Source organism: Myodes glareolus, chromosome 6, assembly GCF_982192425.1.
Source record: "Myodes glareolus chromosome 6, mMyoGla1.1, whole genome shotgun sequence".
Taxonomy (NCBI): Eukaryota; Metazoa; Chordata; class Mammalia; order Rodentia; family Cricetidae; genus Myodes; species Myodes glareolus.
The window spans coordinates 115,457,252-115,477,873 of record NC_142031.1 but is presented as its reverse complement, the minus strand read 5'-3'; the positions used below and the strand labels follow the sequence as shown (position 1 = coordinate 115,477,873).

At 44.4% G+C, this 20,622-nt stretch overlaps 1 protein-coding gene across 1 annotated transcript in view; it reads right to left on the bottom strand.

Moving 5' to 3' along the window:
• Dpp6 (dipeptidyl peptidase like 6) overlaps positions 1–20,622 on the bottom strand; it is an 868,555-nt gene that overhangs the window by 776,151 nt on the left and 71,782 nt on the right. The window lies entirely within an intron of this gene.

The window sequence follows — 20,622 nt, the reverse complement described above, 5'->3', positions numbered from 1 at the left end:
CTGAATTCTAGGATCTCCAACCCAAAGCGCTCCCAGGTTCATTCACAATCACCACGTTTGTTCAGCGTTATTCCACACATCAGGGAGCTCCAGAGGATGTGTGCAGAAGGCGGGCACATTCTTTTACAGCTGGACCTAGAGCAGCGCTCCAAAACCCAGATGAACGCAGGCTTGTGGAGGTGTGTGAGGCGCGCCCCCGCCTGCCAGGGAAGGGCAATGGCGGGAGTCAGTCTGGTAAGGATTTCGGAAACTTCTTTTTGCGCGCGCGCGCGCGCGCACGCACGCACGCACACACACACACACACACACACACACACACACACTTCTGTAAAAATAAATCAGGAGGCTTAAGCTGATTGGCATACAATGAATGGGCACAATACAGTGTGTACGTGTGTGTGGAGCACAATCGCGCACACCCGAAGTCTTTGGTAGCTGGTGTGCAGGTGTAAACTGCAGATCTGGGCTACAGAGATGAATGGAGGAGGTAAACTGAGGAAAAACTCTTGGAAAGCAGCCTGTGAAGGATGCCTCTCTACACTGTAAGTATGGACTCTTCTGAAAATAATTCCTTCTGTTAGGGTTTTTTTCTTTCCTGATCACTACAGCAAGATACTATAAGCCGAAATATACCCTGCCAAAGCCAAATGCCCAGGATAAAGCCCTCCCAAAATATGAGGTGTCTCCCTACAATGGGTGGACTTCTTCTGGTCCCACAGAAAGCCTCTTGGGTACCCAGAGTGGCTGAAGGAGGGAGGCAGCTTTCTGGGGTAAGGACAGTAATTCCACTCTTTGGGGGTCCTCTCTCTTTCCCTTACTAGCTCCTGATCTCTGCTTTACCTCATTTCCTCCAGGGTTATAGCACGGGGATCCGAATCCGGGGCAGGCAAAGATTTCAGGCCATAGAAGATTCAGGTTACCACTAGATGGTTTGAATGAGAAATACCCCATAGTTTTGGGCAATTGAACACTTGCTACCCACTTGATGGAGCTGTTGGGAGAGGTTTAAGTGGGATAGCCTTGCTGGAGGAAGTGTGTTACTGCGGGAAGGACCTTTGACATTAAAAGCTTCTCCAGTACCTCCACTTCACTCTCTCTGCTTGCATCCCAAGATATGGGCTCTCAACTTCCTGTTCCTGTCACCATGTCTGCTGTTTGCAGCCACACCTCCCATCCAGAACAGACACATTTCTCTGGAACCATAAAGCCAAAAATAAACTTTTTTAAGTCACTCTGGGGTGTGGTATCTCATCATGGCAACAAAAAAGTAACCCATACAGCTGTCTATACCAGACACAAAGTGGGGGAAACAAAACAAAAAAATGTTTTTTTACCTTGCCATATTCATTGCACCCATTAAATTACCACTGGAAATGGAATGGATGTACAAAATCCTCATGTCTAAGAAACCAGGAACCATTGGGAGGCTGAGTGTTTGCCCCAAACAATCACCCAACAGTCATGAGTCCTGCTGTTCTGGGCTCTTTGAGTGCCTTTCTTTCTGCCCATTGTCTGAAGCTTACAGGGGAGTGAGGCTACATGAGAGGTAAACCTAAGGAGACAAAATGGAAGGGGATAAGGAAGCCTGGAGGTTCTGTGCATGTGACTGCGCTAATTCCTTCCTGGCAGCTCGTCTGCTTCAGCCAGGGCCTTGTGGGATGTTGGTGGCAAAGGAGTGAGGATCATCAGGACTGACTCTACGAGAAAGAAAGAAGGCAGGAGAATAAGAAAAAAATTGCTTAGAATGGGATGACTACGAACTTTCCTATTAATTTTAGATAATACATTTTGTAAGAAAACCCCTCAGGAAATCAAGGCTTTCTAAACCTCTTTCCATCCCAGCCTTTTCTGTATTTTTTTCTACATTTGTGAGCAGGGGTGCTAGCCGAGTCTTTTCTGCCACTATGAAAACACCGCAGGGCAATTTGTAAGTGACGCAGTTCATACTTTTTAAGTGAGCAAGTTCGAGATGGAGATTTTACGTCCAACCAGCACACTGCAGAGCATCACATGGTGAAACAGAGCAAGCATGCCCACTCAGGTCCCCTTTCCTCTTCTTATAAAGCAACGAATGACATCATGGCACAGAAATCTCAGGACTTCACCTAGCCCTGACTGCTCTATTTGCTAATGTCATATAACACATGTTTGACCAGGGCATCCAAAGATTGCCAAGCACAAATGTTGTCCCTGGGTTCACTCCCGGGTATCAACTGTCTTCAATAGTTTCCATGTTGGCATATTCTGTTCCCTTTGATGTCTGTAGGAAGAGTGGTGCTGCCTAAGATCTCCATCTGTTTGGGTCTTTGAGACACACCATGTTCCCTTGACTGCAGGGAACTTACCTGTGCTAGGCACTGAAATGTGTCATTTCCCTGAGCCCTGGAAGGTTGCCTCCAGACCTGTAATCCAGCAGCCATTGGATATGTCTAAACTTTACTCCATCCTTAATTTCTGAGCTGTTGGCTTGAGCATTTAATTAAAACAACTCTGGTTTAAGTGGATAATTTGGCTCAATATTCATTTTTACATGTGCAGTTGGGCAATATTTACAACACAAGAACAGACTCCTTGTTTAATCCCTTCTTGTAAATTAATACTTAAAAGTTGAGTGTAAAAACTGTGACTACCTGAGTGTGTTATTTATCTTCCTTTTAATTAAAATACCTACCTAAATGTCCTTTAACCAATGAATACATATTGACCATGTGGTACATATACACTATGGAATAGTATTCAGCTGCAAGGAAAAATTAAACCACAAACTTTGCAGGTAAATGGATGGAACTAGAAAAGATCAACAGTCAATGAGGTAACCCAGCCCCAGAAAGACAAGCATCCCATGGCTTCTCTCGGAGGTTTCTAGCTTCAAATCTTCAGGTTATGTGTGTACATAACCTGCAGTAAATACAGAAACGAGGTAAGTAAAATGGGACCACCACGGTTGGGAACTGGGCTACAATTGAGTGGGGCATAGCAGGCTATGATCAGGAAAATGGGAAAAAGAGGACTCCTTAGGTAGAAAAATGTGAATTCAGGAGAAAATGATAGGTAGGTAAAATAACAATAAGGGTGTCTGAAAAGAACACAAGGGATCATACTTTTAACTATCAAAAAAATCACCCTCTAATACATGTAACTTTTTATATAGACAAACATACATAGTTTCAATGAACTTTTCTCTGATCTGACGGTACTTCCTCTAAACACCAAAGACCACCTAACAGAAACACCAATACCGGACATGAGAACCCTTCTTTTGTGTTGTTGATCAGGGCTGTCCAAGAGACTCCCAAACATACAGCCTTTGGTTGTCTCCCAGAGGTGGACGGTAAATCCTTATTGCTGGATACCATACATTTCTGAAACAGGGCCCAGAGGCCTCTGAGCTGTAATTGACCTGAATGTCCCCTCCCTGAGAACTAGCATTCATGGTACCAAAAGGCACCACGAAAGCTTCCAAAGGAGGCAACCAATAGTTCTGCCCAGCTATGATGCCTATGAACCACAACCATGGCCAGCACAGCACCTTAACCCTAAGAGTGCAGTGGTGGCATGCATAACATGGCAGCAACCAACAGCTCTCTCACTGGACTTATGGCCTTTCTGCAGGAGGGAAACCATGCCTGGAAGTGGAAACCTAGCTAACTTCTCAGTGCCAAGAGAACTCATGAATGAGTCATTGAGTGAGAATCTATAACCACTACTTTACTAAACCAGCCTAATCTCCAACTACAATCCATAAACATTTGCCATTATACACCTAGATGAGGATGGTTCTCACCCCTTGTCAAGGAAAATTCTCTTCGCCATAGACAGACGACACTATAGAAAAACCACAACCAGTCAAACCTCAGAGTTGTGGAGCCCCATCCCAGTGGATATAACTTCAAAATACTCCCAAATCTAAGCCTCAGGGATCATGGGGGTAGGGGTGCGGAGAAAGACTATGAGAGCCAGAGGGTCAGTAAATATTTTGTGAGATCATGTTTCCTACACCCATAAACTCTCATCAATATAACTGTCCACACACAAGCTGAACAAGGGTGACAATGATGAATATGCCAAAGTGGATGGGAACCCCACACAAAGAACCCTAGGAAACTGAGGAAATCCAGGAGCAGGACACATGGTCTTCCTCAGAGAAGAGCACACCAATTGATTCTCCAATGGGAAAAGTCACCCCTGAAGAAATACATAACAGGTAGCATTATACAGACAAAACAAGTTATATTTAGAAACATATATGCAATACCAATTAGTGAAAAAAGAAGCCATGAATTTGAAGGAGAGCAGAGAAGGAACGGTTTGGGGAAGAAAATGAAAGGGAGAAATGCAATTGAATTATAATCTCAAAAAAAATGCCTAGTTAAATAAACTTAAAGAAGGGAGGCTTTGTTTTGGCTCATTGTTTGAGATGACTCAATCTTACTTTCAGGGGAGGCATGACAGCAGAAGATGGGAAGTCAGGGGGATCCACAACCTTCAATACCCACCCTACAGTGACCCATGCCCTTCAGTGAGGTTCTATTTCCTATAGGTACCAGAACCTCCAAAATTAGGACGAGTAGCTGGGACCAAGAATTTAAACACAGAAGTCATATTTTACATCCAAACCATCTCAATGGGTGAACACCAATAAAGAATTGCAACACATAAAAACCCCAGTTTATCAAAGAGAAAGTCAAGGCAGAGGGGAAACAAAAACATAGCCTAAGATTTTGCACATTAAATTTATTACAGACTTTAGAATGTAATAATTTATATTTTATTGAAAGCATCATTTACTTTATGTAACTTAATTTACTCATGAATTTTCAGGAAGATACCTTCCAGAATAATAGGAATGATTGGCATTCACTTTACCAAACACACAAACATGCCAATGACAGTATAGAGAAAGTGTGTAGCAAATTGTTCTTTGCCTTTTCTCAATCCATTTAGTAATAAGACTAATTAACTTCAAATACATTGTCACACTAATGAGATGTGATGGGTTTGATTATTGAACACTTGGCCCAGTCTTTGAAAAGTCAGCATCTGATGGGATATAATCAATTAATAATGTGAATCATAACAATGATGGTACAGATGTGTTTCGGGGATAAAGATGTCAGTGCTGGGTGGTAGTTGGGGGCAAATAGCAGAATGAGTTAAAGTCAGGGGTGACAGATGAACAACATCTCAATATTGATTTAATGTGACCACCAGGAACCTGGATCCAGGAAGACAACTTCTGCAGCGGGATGTCATGGGTCACTCAGAATGTTAATACAGAGACAGAAGTATGTGTAACAAGACTAAATGAGGGAAGAATCACAGGCACTAGACACTGGAGTTTTGGAAGCCAATTCCAGTAGGAACAGGAATGTCAAACCCAAGTCCCTAAAGAATAATGATGTGTCAGGATCGACAGTCCTTCAGTGGCGGAGGCAGGGAGTAAGGTAGGACAACTAGACATCCCCACACTGACTGGAAAAGATGGGATAATGTGGGTACCCCTGGCAGGGAGTGAGGTGTAGAGTGGAGATACTCACGGCTCATTCTTGTAAACTAGTGAGTATGGGACTGGGAAGATGGCTTAGAGGCTAAAGCCCCCCACAAGCCTGAGTATCGGAGTAAAATCCCAGAAACTCATATGAAGGGTGCACATGGCATCCTGCCTATAATTCCAACCTTGGAAGACAGAGATGAGAGGCCCCGAGCAAGCTGGCTAACAAGACTAGTAAGTACTGAGTCTGACCTTGTCTCTGAGTAAAGTGGAGGTACATTCAAGGACGGTTAGTGATGTGAAACCAGGTCTCCACATGTGTGCAAACAGATGACATGCAGCACTACGAGTGTGATATGCCATATGAAAACAAAACAAAAAACAACCAAAACCCGAAACCTACTGAGTCCAGCATCACTGGGACTCACACCAGCACCTCCCCCACCGTCCTCTACAGACACACATTGCCATCTTCGCAGGACATGCATGAAGTATTCAATATCACCTCACTTGATTGTTTGATCAGCCATAACACTTTATAAGTTATTACATTTGTCTGGGTATGCATGCATCAGTTATGTCCTATTAAACTAGAAATGGCACTGCCAGCCATTCCCCTGCTTCCTCACACTTTCAAAACCTGACTGACCGACAGCCAGAGAACAATCCGAGTGTCCTTAACAATGGGTGTAGGAGCATCCGTGCTACCATCTGGCTTCAGAGAGCCAACCGAGAACCGAGAGGATCACAGTTGACAACAGATGCCCTTTAAAGCCGAGGCACATTGTTCTACTGCTGAGAATAGATGTGAGAAACCCTGTGTTTAGACTGATGACATTCAGACTTGGCCACGTCTCACTTTGCTGAAGCAGATCAAGCATCCTAGAGTATGCTAAGTTCATCTGTCTCCAGCTTGGTTCAGTTTCAGGGGTTTATCACCCACATGTGCTGAAATCATAAGCTCTTCAGGAACAAGAGAATTCTGACCAAATAAATCCCTTGCTGGGTCAGGCCTACCAGCTTTCCTTCAGGAAGCTGGTTTCTCTGGTGCTATAAACATCAGACTATTTATATCTAAGAGTCCCGTAAAATCTGGTGACTATTTAGAATCATCCACAGCTAAGTATATGAAAGCCATCCTGTCTGTGGGTGACATGGGACTCTCTTATACAGTGGCTTTACAAAGTTATAAGCACAAGAATATGCACTTTTGAGCTCTATTGAAGAAATGGCCAAGCATTTATAGACCGAGGCTAATATACATAGGAAAGAGATTTAGGCAAAGAAGAATTTTAATTGGCTTATCATAAAACTTACATGCACCAAAAATCATCAGAGACAGCTTGAAATTATACCAAGCTTAAGTCATTCAATGGATTCGGCTTAGAGGTACATCCATAAATATACCTCACTCATTTTCCCATAAGGTGTACAATGATTAATAAATGGATCAAAAAGTCTATGTATATTTCTTTCAAAAATAAAGGAAATTAAAAATAGACACTATGTTTTTTAACTTTTTTTATTATTTTGTGTTTCTAATGCACCTGGTCTATTGAGTTCACCACTGCTCTGTCCAAAGCAAGATTGTAAACACAGCAGTATTAAAAGACAAAAAACTCAACAAAAAAGTTAATTCAGAGGCTAGAGATTACTCAGTGGTTAAGAGCACTGACTGCTCTCTCTTGCAGAGAATCCAGGTTCAATTCCCAGGACCCACATGGAAATCATCTGTAATACCAGTTCCAGGGGATCCCATACTCCCCCCTTTTGGCATCCACAGGCACCAGACATACTCAGGGTGCATATGTAGATAAAATACTCATGCATATAACATAAAAATAAATACTTTAAAATAACCCATCAATTATCATTGCTAGACTAGAATATAAACAGGCATTGATTAGTCAATATGGGCAATTTAATTAAGAGAAATGTGTGTTTATATGACTTTCACGGGTATTCTAGAATCACAGAGAAACATGGAATGCAAACTTAAGTCCACAGCCATCCTTGAATGACCTCCAACCTCAGCTCCCTATGTCCTTACTGGGACCCATGGGCATGACCCGTTTGTCTGCTCTCCATTCTGACCACTGTTCAGACGCAGGACTGGTGTCCTCCCACCTGGCCCATCACTATCACTTCTCAGTGCCTGTGCTGATGTCACCTGCTTTCCCGTCCCCCATATGCTCAGTAGGAGACATTAAAATGCAGAGTACACAATGTCTTCAGCAAAACTTCTGGGGCTCTCTATGGCTGCAAGAGCAGATCACGGCTTTTCAGGATCACGGAGAGCTACAGCTCCACCCTCTCCCTGGTGACAGCTCACCCGTTTTCCTCTTGTTGTTCCCACTCTTTCTCTTTCCCTCTCCTACTGGACTCTCCTCTCTGTCCACGTCTTCTCTTCCTCCTTCACGCTCTCCTTCTCCCTTCCCTTTCCCACTTTCTTTCCCCTGCTTCCTTTCCTCCCCTCTCCACTTCAATTATCTCTACTCCCCAGGCTCACCACTCTGATATAGTCTTGGTGTTCAGCTGCCCATTCTCTGCACAGGGATCCTTATCTGCCATTTCCTTTCCCTCAAATATTCTCTCATCTTTCCTCTATTTAAAAATAAAACAATTCATTTGATGAAGTATGACACCAGTGGAGAAGTGCATAAGAAGTTTTATTAAGTTACAGTCATGAGATGAGTCCATCCAGGTAGTGCTGGCCAGGTTAAAAACGTGACATTTAGGGTATCCTCTAGGTTTCCTCAGTACACCATCCATATAACAACTCCCACCTCCAGGCATCCACCATACTTACTTCTAACCATAGTTAGAACTATCTAGTTTATGAGAGATTTAAAGTCTCTATAAACGAAGTCAGTCAATGTGTGCACTTTTGAGTCTGGCTTCTGTCACTAGGGCAGAGGATCGGAACAGACAGAAGTGTGTGTCTTCAGCAAATCTCGGCTGTGTAGAACTCCTTGGTGTGCACACCATCCTCTTCTTGCACGGCTTTGGAACTGTTTACTATAGAGGTGCTTGCTGTGGGATAATACTCTTGTACACTCCAAAGATTTTTCACTCATTTTGGCCAGTAGTCAGGCAGGAAGTATAGGTGGGGAGATCAGACAAGGAGAATTCTGGGAAGAGGAAAGGCACAGATACAATCACCAGTCAATGCAGAGGGAGCAAGATGAGAATGCTTTACTGAGAAAAGGTACCAAGTCATGTGGCTAAACATAGATAAGAATTATGGGTTAAGTTAAGTTGTAAGAACTAGTTAGTAAAAATAAATGAGCAATAGGCCAAAAAATTTATAATTGATATAAGCCTCTGTGTGTTTATTTGGGACTGAACGACTGCAGGTCTGGGTAGGACAGAAACTTCCATTCACAGGTGCTCATGTAAATAATGTCGCAGTCCCTGTAACTATTTTGATCCACATATATGAAAAAGGTCTGAGGGCCACATGCCTAGGAAGTGGTTTGGTGGGAGGAGTATGCTTGGTTTAGGTCACTACTGATGGACACTCGTTTATTTATGGAACATTCTCACTGCGGCAGTAGATACTACCTCACAGTTTCAAATCTTCACAACTTTTGACAATGTCACTGGATTTCCAAGTTTCATTTCTGTTGCTATGGAAAACAACCTGAGATCTAGTAACTTAGAGAAGAAGGGGGGGGGAAGTTACTTGACTCACAATTCTAGATGACAGTCAATCATTGAGGGGAAGTCAAAGCAGAAACTTGAAAGCATGTCACATGACATCCACAGTTAAGAGCAGAAGTAAATAAAAGTATGTATTCTTGCTTGCTCTCAGTTAACTTTCTCTTCTCCTAATTTAACTGATAACAGTGTTTCCACTTTGGAAGAGGCAATGAGTACCTTGTCTCTGCTCTTAAAACTTTCTGTGGCTCGGTTTTCAGGGAGTTTACTCTGTGTTTAATATGCTTTAGTTTGTTTCCGTCTGTCCAGAGTTCAGAATGTGTCTTCAACCTGTTGGTTTTTCTGCTACTTTGGATGGATCCCATCTACAGCAGTTTTCCTTCTAGCTTTTTCTCTCCTCTCTCTTGAGAAGCTTCATCACACTGAGATGTCTGCACACAGATGACATTCACGACAATCTTCTCTGCACTCTTCTGTTCACTTCTGTCTCCCTTTATCTGTGTGACTACAGAGACTACCTGTTCAATAAGATCTTCAATTCAGGGGTTGGAGAGATGCCCTGTGGTTAAAACCATTGGTTGATTTTTCAAATTACCAGGGTTGATTTCCCAACACCCACATGGTGGGGGGGGCTCATAAATGCCTGTAACTCTAGTTCCAGAGGATCCGGTGTTGTCTGCTGGCATCTGTGGAGAGCTGACATGAATGTGACCCATAGACATACATACAGACATCCTCGTTACATATATCAATTATTTCATTTCTAGTATTTCTACTTGATATCTTCTTATATTTCCTGTTTGGGTATGTCTGCATCTTGGGCTTCTGAAGTGTGCTAACTGCATATCTGATCATCTCTTTGGGACACTATTTTTCTTGCATCTGTGTGTATTCAGCTATTTTCATTACCTTTCTCGGTGACTTTTGAGTGGATTCTTCACATCATCATCACATTGGAGAGGACCATATTGGCCCCAAACTGTCTGTTTTTCCTCTGGGTATTGCTCCTAGCAAGCAGTTTGACCAGGCAGGAGAGGGCAGTCTCAATCCTGCCAAGGGCTGTGTCTGCCGAGTGTGAACTTCCTATCTGTTGATTGTCTTTCTGCTAGCATGAGCCTTTAGGGCTTAATCTCAACCAGGTAGAGTTTCCATGGCTCTAACCATTTCTGGACTGCGAGTCTGTGCAGACTCTGGCCTATAGCTCTCATATACAAAAAAGCAAAAATCAGTTCTAAATAACAGCACCTGTCTCCCCCTGCCCTTGCCTGTTCAAGATCCCCCTTCTCTGGTGTCTGTATGATGCCTACTACCCTTCTCAGAGTCTCTTGATAAAGACTTGTTACCCATTCTGCCATTTCATGGTTAGTGTTCCCTCACTGGCTCTTCTTTCACTGAGTAACACCCACTTTCACACTCCATCCATTCACACCCACGAAGACATTCCTGAGTTCCAGGCCAGAATAAATCCACCCACAAACCCTCCTAACTCATCAAAATATAACCCCACCCATGTTACTTGCCAAAGATTCAAATCCATCTTAATTTATTATTGTGAAATTTTAAATCTCTAATATTAGACTTTTAGCATTCTAAGAGTGGACTCAACGCCTTCACTCATTTTTTCTAGATTAGATATGTCTGATGATTAGCTTTAAAGGACAACTTGCTACAACAAAGAAGTGAGAAAAGGAGTTTCAGGTGAGGGACTGTTCAGCTCAGGTTGGCTTGTGGAAGGTCTGCAGGGTACTGACTTGATTGCTAATTCAGGTAGGTATGGCCAGTCCATTGTCAGAGGCACTGTTCCCTAGAGTTGGGACCCTGACTACATTAAGAGTAAAGAGGGCTTGCAGTTAATTAAGGAAGCAGGTATGTGCTTGCTTTCTCTTTGCAGGAATCATCTAACTAGCTGCCTGAATTACTGCCTTGACTTCCCCTCACTGAAGGAATGTAACTTGGTACTATAAACTAAATATCTCATTTCTTCCCCTGTGTTTCTTTTTGTTGAAATATTTACCACAGAAACTTAAATGAAACTATCCAATATAGCCTTAAATGAAAGCTTATATTTTAAATGCCATAGATATCTAGCTACAGAGGTCCAATAGGGCAAGATAAAGGTTCGATTATTATTAGTTATTCTAGATACAGGTCTTTGAAGTCCAATTCAAGAGAAGATTTAAGTAGATCCATTTTCTTGGACTGGGGGAATGTCTCAGTCAACAAGGGCAAGAACCTGAGCTTGGTCTCCCAGAATCCATGGAAATGTGTGCGTACAGGGTGGTACATGCCTGAAATCCCAGCACTGCGAAGGTGGGGAACGGTAAAGGATCCCCAGGACTTGCTGACTAACCAGGAGCCAGGTTATTTATGAGCTTCAGGCCAGTGAGAGATTCTATTTTCAAAAATAAAGTTTGTGTCACCAGAGGAAGGATACCTAAGGCTCTTCTCTGACTGTCACACACACTCCTTCACCTCACACCACATACCTACATACTTCCAGAGAGGAGGAGCTTTATTAATGGAGAGGAGGTGCGTCATGACCGCTGTGTACCAGGAATTTGGTGCTGATTCTTCTGAGACAAGTCCTCTGGTTAGCTAGGAGACCCAGGCCTCGGTTCTTGCCAAGCTAAGAGCTCCCTGTTAAATGTGTCAACTCTAAGATCCTCACATAAATGAAGCGATTCGGCCAATGTGACATTATCATTTAAAACTGTAAATAAACAGAAGATCTGCTAAATCAATGAGAATTAATCTGACAACCAGCGGTATATTAGATTAAAAAACAACACACTTAATATTTTACTGGTCACTCAAAAGGACTTAAGTAAAGATGGTGTGAATCAATTCTCACTGTCACTGTGATGCATACTGGATAGAAGTGAGCTTCTGGTACTGTCGCTTGGAACGCTGCTTGTGCTTCTGGCAACTGTCAGTGGTCCAAACACAGTCCCCGGTGGGAGGCTGGTCCACTTAAATTCCCCTGAGATTATGACAATATAGAAGTCCAGGTCACGTCCTGACCCAGCAGGTCTGGCCTCAGGCCCAAGACTCTGCATTCTGTACACAAGGAGCTCTCGACTGAAAGAACACGCTAAGGGAAACACTGCCCTTTGTGGCAAGACGCTGCAGATGGGAATATTGTAGCTCCAATAAGAAGGGAGAAAAGGGAAAGTCACAGAAGTAAAGCAGAATGAGGCCCAAAGACTGGGTGGTAATAGAAGCCTCCATATGGATCTCTGTGGAGAGGGTGATTCTGTGCCCACAGCCCTTGCTCATGGTGATGCCAGCTGCGGCGAGGAGTCCGGCTGCTGTGGGGTGGCTGGCACAGTGAAGAACAGATCTCAGTCCTAGCAACAGGATTCTAAAAACATGAACCACGGAGAAAAGGCTCTCCAAAGTGCCTGAGGGTGGCAGGGGAGATGACTTGGTCAGTAAAGTGCATCAGTGTTGATGCACAAACATAGGGATGAGTGCCTGGCCTCTGGAAGCCATGCATAAAGCTGGGCTTGGTGGTGCTTGTTTGCAAGCATAGTCCTGGGGAGGCAGAGACAAGTAGGTCCTTGGAGCTTGCTGGCAGCCTGCCCAGCCTCCTCACTGAGTCCCAGGGGCCATGGGAGGGAGCCTATCTCATATAGAAGTTGGATGGCTGCTGCAGAACTTCACCTTCGATTGACCTCTGCCTGACCTGTGCACATGCGTGCATGCACCTGCCCCTGCCTAACACACCTGTCTAAGTGGAAAAATGCCTTCTTTAAAAAACAATAAAGACTACTGCACATATCAATGAAAGGGGTAAAAATGAACTATGAGGTGCCAGGATGTGTGTAACTGAGTTATGGACACATTCGTCATCTGAATCCCAGCTGTCACTGAGGCTGTAGTTACTACGTGACACCAGCATCACAAACGAGGGAAGGAAATCAGTCCTTTCATTTGCATTCTGAAACCCAGTCCTGAAGCCTTTTGCTGAGAAGAATATCAATGAGACGGCCACCCCCTCAGAATCTAGAACGGGAAACAGCAAATGTATCATCACTCAGTACCCAGCACTCAGTACCACCATCACACAGCACCAGCACTCACCAGTACTACCCAGCATCCATCAGCACTCAATACTGTCCAGCACTCTCCTGCTGCTCTGTTCCCGCCCCCAACTGCTCTCTCTACATTATCAGTCCGTCTCCGTCTGTGTGGGCCCATGTGAGCACTGCTGTGGTCGATGTCTCTTGCATTTCCACCGACAAAGCCTTTTCATTTTTCCTATTCTTTCATCCCTGCACTGCATGTGTGTAGAGCATGGTGTCGCTGCTGTTGCACATGGTTAGAGATGCGTCGCTTTGTCTCCTGAACATTGGAGAACTTCTACTTCTGAGCAGGACGGGTTGGAAGGGCTGGGTACTCAGGCCAGACATGCAGATGCCTAGATCCAGTCAGCCTCACCTCTTGGGGTTCTTCCAACTACACTGAGATTACATGCAAGGAAAGATGCAAGACCCTGCTGTTCCTCAGTGAACACAAAGGAACCCTGCGAGCTTGAGCAGGGCAGGCCTCCTCGGCGGTGGAACACGTATGCACCACGCACATTTCTCCCCATTATGAATTTCACACCTGCGTTCAAAGACGGGGAAGCATGGCTCTTGGTTTTCTGCTTTAAGACTTTGAAACTCACAGCCACAATGAGCTGTCACTTCACGCCAGCTAGACTCACTCTGAGTCTAACAAATCTAACAAAATCAGATTATTATGAGTATGGTGAAGCATGCAAGGAAATTGCAGTCCTTGTAGATAGCAGTTTTCCATAAGAAGCCCTGAATACAGACCCAAAAGAAATGAAAACATACACAGGCTCAAACTTTAGAACAACATTAATTATAATAGACCAAATTAAAAATAACCCAAATGCTCACACTCCAAAAGGGAAAAAGAATTGTGCAACAAAATGGTTTCTGTATATAATGTGTGGTGAAATGCTGTTTACCCATTAAAAGGAAATGGGTATGGGTACATGATACCACACACATGGAGCTTTATGAACACTTTATCTTATATGAAATAGGGTGTTTACTTCAGGACAGCACACAGAACAGGGAACCACAGAAACTTAAAGTCTTGGAGACATATGAACTGGCTTTGAATTAGTCTAAGAGACAGACTATCTAAAGTTAGATCCATTGATGGTTCTGCATCTCTACAAGCATGCTCCAAATCACTGAATTATGCATTTGGGTGAACATTGTGCTGTGATGGTTCCACCTCAGTACAGCTGTTGTGCCTCAGACTGGAGGAATTCAGATGCAGTTTGTAAAGTCCTCACTTCAAAGAACCCTAGACTGAAAAGAGAAGTCAGTGCCTTCTGATTTGAGTGGGTAGATTAAACTAAGAAGACAATGTATTAAGACCAACTTTCATTAAAATATTTAAAGAAATTTGAAAATAAAAAGCACTATTAGGAGACTGAAGAAATGGCTTAGGTGTTAAGGGAACACACTATTCTTGTAGAGGACCTGGATTTGGCTCCCAGCATCTACACTGGGTGGCTCACAACCACGGGTAACTCCAGCTCTTGGGGATCTGATGGCCTCTTCTGGCCTCCCATGCACTCTCATAAACATGGCAAAAATACGCAGACACATCCTGACACATGAATAAAAATAAATCTTCAAAAGGAAAAGCAATATTGGGCTGGGTAGGCAGTTGTGGCACTGGGGTAAAGTGGCTGCCATGCAGCCATGAACCTGGGAGGTCTGGGCCTCTCACTAATGCATGGCCCACAGGCCTGAAGACCCCCTGCAATCCCAGAGTTCAAGAACAAGAGACAGAGGCTTCCAGAGCAAGATGGCCACTGAGTTTAAGGGAACTGGAAAGCTCAAGGTTCACAGAGACACTTTGCCTTCATCCACAAGTATGAGAGAGATGGAGAGATGGAGGAAGTCACCCAATGCCAATTTCTTACCCCAACATGCATGGGCACACAGATGTATGTGCACTTGCAAACACATGTGGACCCACATATACACATGCAAAAAGAAAACCCATAGGAAAGGGAGACGGTGATAAGGCTACCTTCTTGTAAAACTTGTAAACTTGTAAACTCTAAGCAGAGTCTGTATCTGCAATTTTATTTAGCAAAAGTCCTTCACACCAGCATGACGATTTGGGGTATTATTTAGACACACCACTTAAAAATATGGAGAAATGAAGCAAATCCAAGAATTGATAGTGTGAGTGGGCTGGGATGGTGTTGTTGCAACCAGTGCCATGGCGAGATGACTAGTGACCAGAGATGAGGGCTGAGCCATCCAGAGTGGAGCCTGGCATCTTATCTGAATTTCTGGAATTTACTGTCTTATTTTCAATCAACAAATGCCCACTGTGGGCTAGCACTGTGATGTTTTCAATCCGCGAGGGACTGGGAAGATGAGGGCAGGCCCTTGGGCTGTGTCTGCACCTCACCAAAGCCCTGGCATGGAGCACGGCTCTGTCCTCAGCTGGGGTTCCCCCAGGACAGGAGGCTTGGTTTGTAGTTTTTCAAAGCACCTCTTCCATCCCAAATGGGAATGCCCAGCAACACACATGTCTGCATCTTCACTCACACGAGCTAACAAGTAGTTTCTTTAATAGAAATATAATAGGGTTGAGCAAACTTGAACTTCTCTGTTCACTAGAGACATCTGGCCATTTTCCTTCTCAGTCTTGGTGGTTTGTGATCTTCTTTTCAGAGATTTCCAGACATGTTCAGATCCTGGTTTGTATGAACAACTAATCATCAGGTTTTTAAATTTTAATTTTTTTATTATTATGGACAAGGTTTTCAAGGCATGTGAGTAGAGGTCAAAGAATAACTTGGGGGGGTGGTCACTTTTCTTTTTCCACTGTAGGCTCTGGGATGAAACTAAGGTCTTCAGGCTGAACTCCTGGTGCCCTATTACCATGCTTGGTCAAATTTTCTACTGGGAGAGGCAACACAGAAGCTTTGCATTTGGGGACGTTAAATTGCATTGACAATCAGTATTTTTACAGCTGGGATTAGTTTTATACACACAAACTGTAATGGGTCCACGGCTCACAGTAATTGTTATTGTTAATAACATCAATCCTATCGCCTTAAGTTTATAAGGGCTCTCATACTAATATATAAAGTTAATTATCCTAAAAGTTCTAATTGCCTAAATATGATCTGAGAAGAATAACTGACTGTGGTAACTGCAGAGGAACATTTAGCACACATGGTAGGATAGCTGGAGAGAACAGCATCCCTCTGCCTCACACGGGCAAATGCAATGAAAATGCAATTCTGAGCCACCTGCTACTTGACAAAGCATCTCAGTGCAATGTTTTTAAAAATGAACATATCCTACATAATTAAAACAGGAAAAGTAGGCACTGACGATTAATTCATCGGTTCCCAGTGTTCCGTGTGTGTGCGTGTGTTTGTGTGTATAGGTGTAGTATGCTGGCTGCTGGAGAAATGAGGCTAAGACCCTAAAATGTTGGGAAGTTATGCAAACAACTCCAGGGTCATGACTGGAAGGGCAACAGAAGGCGCCCATGGCAGGCAGGAGGAGGTATAGAGGATTCATATGCTGGAGGAAAGTTTAGTAATTAAAAAGTTTTTAAAAGCTCAGGAAAATTGAAGAGAAAACACTCAAGGACAGCTTGGTGTGGAGGGCTCATAGCTGGGTAGCCAGTTTTCAAGGCTGGGGGAGCTTCTGGAGGAGAACCGGAACTAGACTCAGGCTGGGCAGTGAACACAGGCTGGGCCTCCTGACAATACTGAAGCTTTTAGTTTTTAGTGCAGGATCATGCTGGTGAGCCCTTCTGTCTCTGGGAGTCGGTCACCCACCCACCTCAAGCCTCCTCCCTCATGGACAGCAACACCCACAGGGCACAAGGGTGAATCATAGAGCCAAATGTTTACTTTCTGCTATGGTCTATTCCTTCTCATTCTGTGACTTAAAGGAGCAGCTTAACAGGCAATGCTGGTGATGTGGGCACTGTCCACAGAATGCACCCCTATGGCGATGGGTTTCTGAATGACAGAGCCAGCCGTCACTGAGTGTAAACACTAAGGCACTGTATCACCACCCACCACAGTAAACTGTCACAACACAGCACAGCACTGCCTTAATTGTGGCAGACGACATCCTAGGCTACCTCTGCCTCCTCGCCACTTACCACCACGTTCCCCTTCGCAGTCAGGGATCTACGTGCGGAAAAGGAACGAGCAAGCTCATCTTTATTAAGCATCTCTGTTTAAAGCAGACGTGCAGAAAGTTCTCCAAAGCAGCCAGTGTGCAAGATCAGTGGTCTCAACTCCCTCCCACAGACGTGAAAAGGTATCCCCAGACAGACCTTCCGAGGAGCAAGGGGCACTCAGAAAGTGTGTGGGATCACCAAAATCCTGCTCTGTGGTGTTGGGATTGTATCATAATCGGGTTGGTAATCACAGCCCACAGTCCCAGGCCAGATCCAGACGTGCCCTGGAGAAAGACACTGACAGCGTCACTACTGCTGTTTCTGCTTGATGGCTGAAGGCTTGTCTTCACACTGCCATAGCTGTCATGGACCCAGGCCCTGGAATGACCTTCTCAGAGCCAGGAAGCAGGGGCCTGGCTGTGGGTGCCTAAATCTACCGTGTTGTGTCCCTCTGAAGATGCATTATAGTTTCTACACATCTGCAATTAGCCAGCTCATTCTGACTCAGCTTAGTCTCTTTCAGCTGATGGCAAAGAAAATTGTCATTTTCAAGCAAGACAGAGAAGGAGAATCAACAGAAAGCAAAAGCCTGTAATTCAAGTTTGGCTGGCAGTGCCTCCCAAACTGTCCTTAGGAGACATATGCTAATGACCAATTAGAAGGAAATGTAGCAAATGCATCAGTATGCAAATGGGCCTTGGGAAAAAAAGCCCATCAGTATAGCTCTGTACCTAGACAAAGTCTGGGGCAACTGAAAGCTCCTGATAGCAGCGAGGAAGATTCATTCACTCTTTTGCACACCCTCATCAGTGCCACAGGAGATGGACCCCCAACCGCAGCAAGTTATCTGAAACCCAGATGGAGGCTACTCAAGCAGGCTTGCACACGTGCAGATGTGACATGAATTATACCTGGCAAACCAACCGTTAAGGCCCCTCCACGGCCACACCTCCGCGGTCAGCCTGCATACCACACCAACTCTGTGCTTTCAGAGAGTCGGAGAGTGACAGGTGTGTGGAAACTGTATCCACAGCAGCCCAAAGAGACAGCACCAGCTCCAAGGACTGAGCACTCAGAGAGCCCCTAAACCGGGGGAAGAATCGTCTCCCACCAACGCTGCACACTAGAAAAGGTGAGCAGGGGCAGGGCAGATGGGAAAGGCAACACTTTCAACTGGAGAAAATGATTCCTTTCTGACAGAATTTTAGATTTCGTGTGGGAGCTATGGATGAGCACTAGAGGAACCAGGAATGTTAAACACACAGGGTTGTCTCTTCAAAGGGAGGGATGCATGACCTGTTATCTGCCCAGAAGGCTGAGATGTGGTTAATAGCCAGGTCACCTGAGCGACCCATGACCAAGACCACACCTGACCTCTCCCCAGACCCCTATCATGAGCTTATTAATTTACAGAACCTATCTTTACAGAAGGTGTCACTTGTCATCAATCGATAGAACTCATGTTTGTGGAAAATGTCACAAGCACTTTACAAAGACTTTTGATGTAGTCATGTCTTAAGATTTATTGTGCACACGGGATTGAGTTAATTGTCACTAGGAATCTTTTCACTAAACTGGGCTGTGCTTAAATATGCCTAAAATAAACTACTCTGAGTCAGACTCCCGAAATCTGAACCAACACTGGCTACTGAGTCGTGTTGGACCAAACCACCTTCTGGCCTCCTGTGATCATCTGCTGGCTGAGGTGGCTGCAGAGCGCGCACTGATGAGGCAGGTTAGCACCAGTGGTTTTATATAAAGGAAAGGAGATGGGGGGAGGGAGAAAGAGTGGTAAAGGGAGAGATGAAAAGATGGAGAGACAGAGAAGGAGGGGCAGATATAGGGGAAGAGGGGGAAGGAAAAAGGAGTGAGAGGGGAAGGAGAAAGAGAGTAAAAGAGGAAGAAGGAGGGAGGGGGGAAAGAGGAATGCCTGAGCTCTTAGGACATATGTTAAGAAGCACAGAGCAGAATTCAATTCAATGCTCCTTTTGTGATATTACCAAGGGTTTTGTTCAACCTATTTTGTTTTGTTTCCCTCTTTTTGAGAAATTTTTTTAATGTGAGTATAGCAGTTAAATAATTTTCACTCTCCCTCAATCTGTTCTTGAAAATGGTGATGCTTTATATTTTCAGATGAAAGGTTTAGTCTATGCTTTGACCTGAAAACGTGGCTTTGTCTAGAACCACATTGCCTATCTTTTGACATGCACATAATTTCTGGGTGTGCATGGTCTCATGTGTGAGTCTGGGTGCACTCATGCCAGGACATACATGTGAAAGTCAGGGGACGATTCTGGGTACCAGCCTTCACCATCTAACTTGTTGAAGGTAGGGTCTCATTGCTGTTCTGCTGTGTCGGCCATGCTGGCGGGTTCACAGCTTTCAGAAACTCCACCTCCAGCTCCCATCTCCTCGCTGGAGTGCTGGGACGACTTGCTCAGGCTGTATGTTCTTCTTTTGCATGGGTTCTGACATTCAAATCCAGGTCATCATGATTGTGTGGCAAGTGCTTTTCCCCACGGAGCCGTCACAGAGGCTCTTCATTACAGAAGAGAGAGTTATTTTAGGGTATGTATCTGTCATTGCTGCCGTGTTTTGCACACTTGTCAAGTAAGTGGACAGGCAATCAGCAGGCTCCACAAAATCTGACCCTGCTCACAGGGTTTAAACCCAATGGTTATGGGCACTGACAACTAAAGAAGGTCTCTCTCCACACACCACCTCACCCACGAGGCTGAGTCTGCACTGCAGCCACCCTAGGTGTGATTGACAGATTCTCAACAATTCTTGGTGTCTTCATTCCCCTTGGATGAAGCCACATCAGTCTTTGATCTCAGTCCTAATCCAGCACTCTGATGAGTTAGCAGGTACCCCTTCCCCCAAACAGGACTGGAGGCAGGTGTGTTTGCAGATGGGCTCAGATGGGTGACCCACACAGGTACTGTACTAAACAACAGCCAATGTTTTCCTTAGTCTTTTGTTACTGTGACAAAAAAAAAACACCTTAAAAAAAAAAACCCAAACAACTTAAAGAAGGCAGCAATGTTCCAGCTCAAGGTTTCAGACTCTATGATCTCTGGACAGCCGGCTGAACTAACACAGAAGCACCATGTTAAAGAGCAGGCAGAGGAAATCTGTCCAGGAGGGATGGGAGAGAAAGGCAGAGGAGAGAGGCAGACAGTGAAGCATGAAAAGAGAGACTGGGGTGTGGGGAGGAAAGAGCAAGAAGTGGCTTACTTCATGGAAGCCAAGGAAGAGCAAGGGGGAAAGGAAGG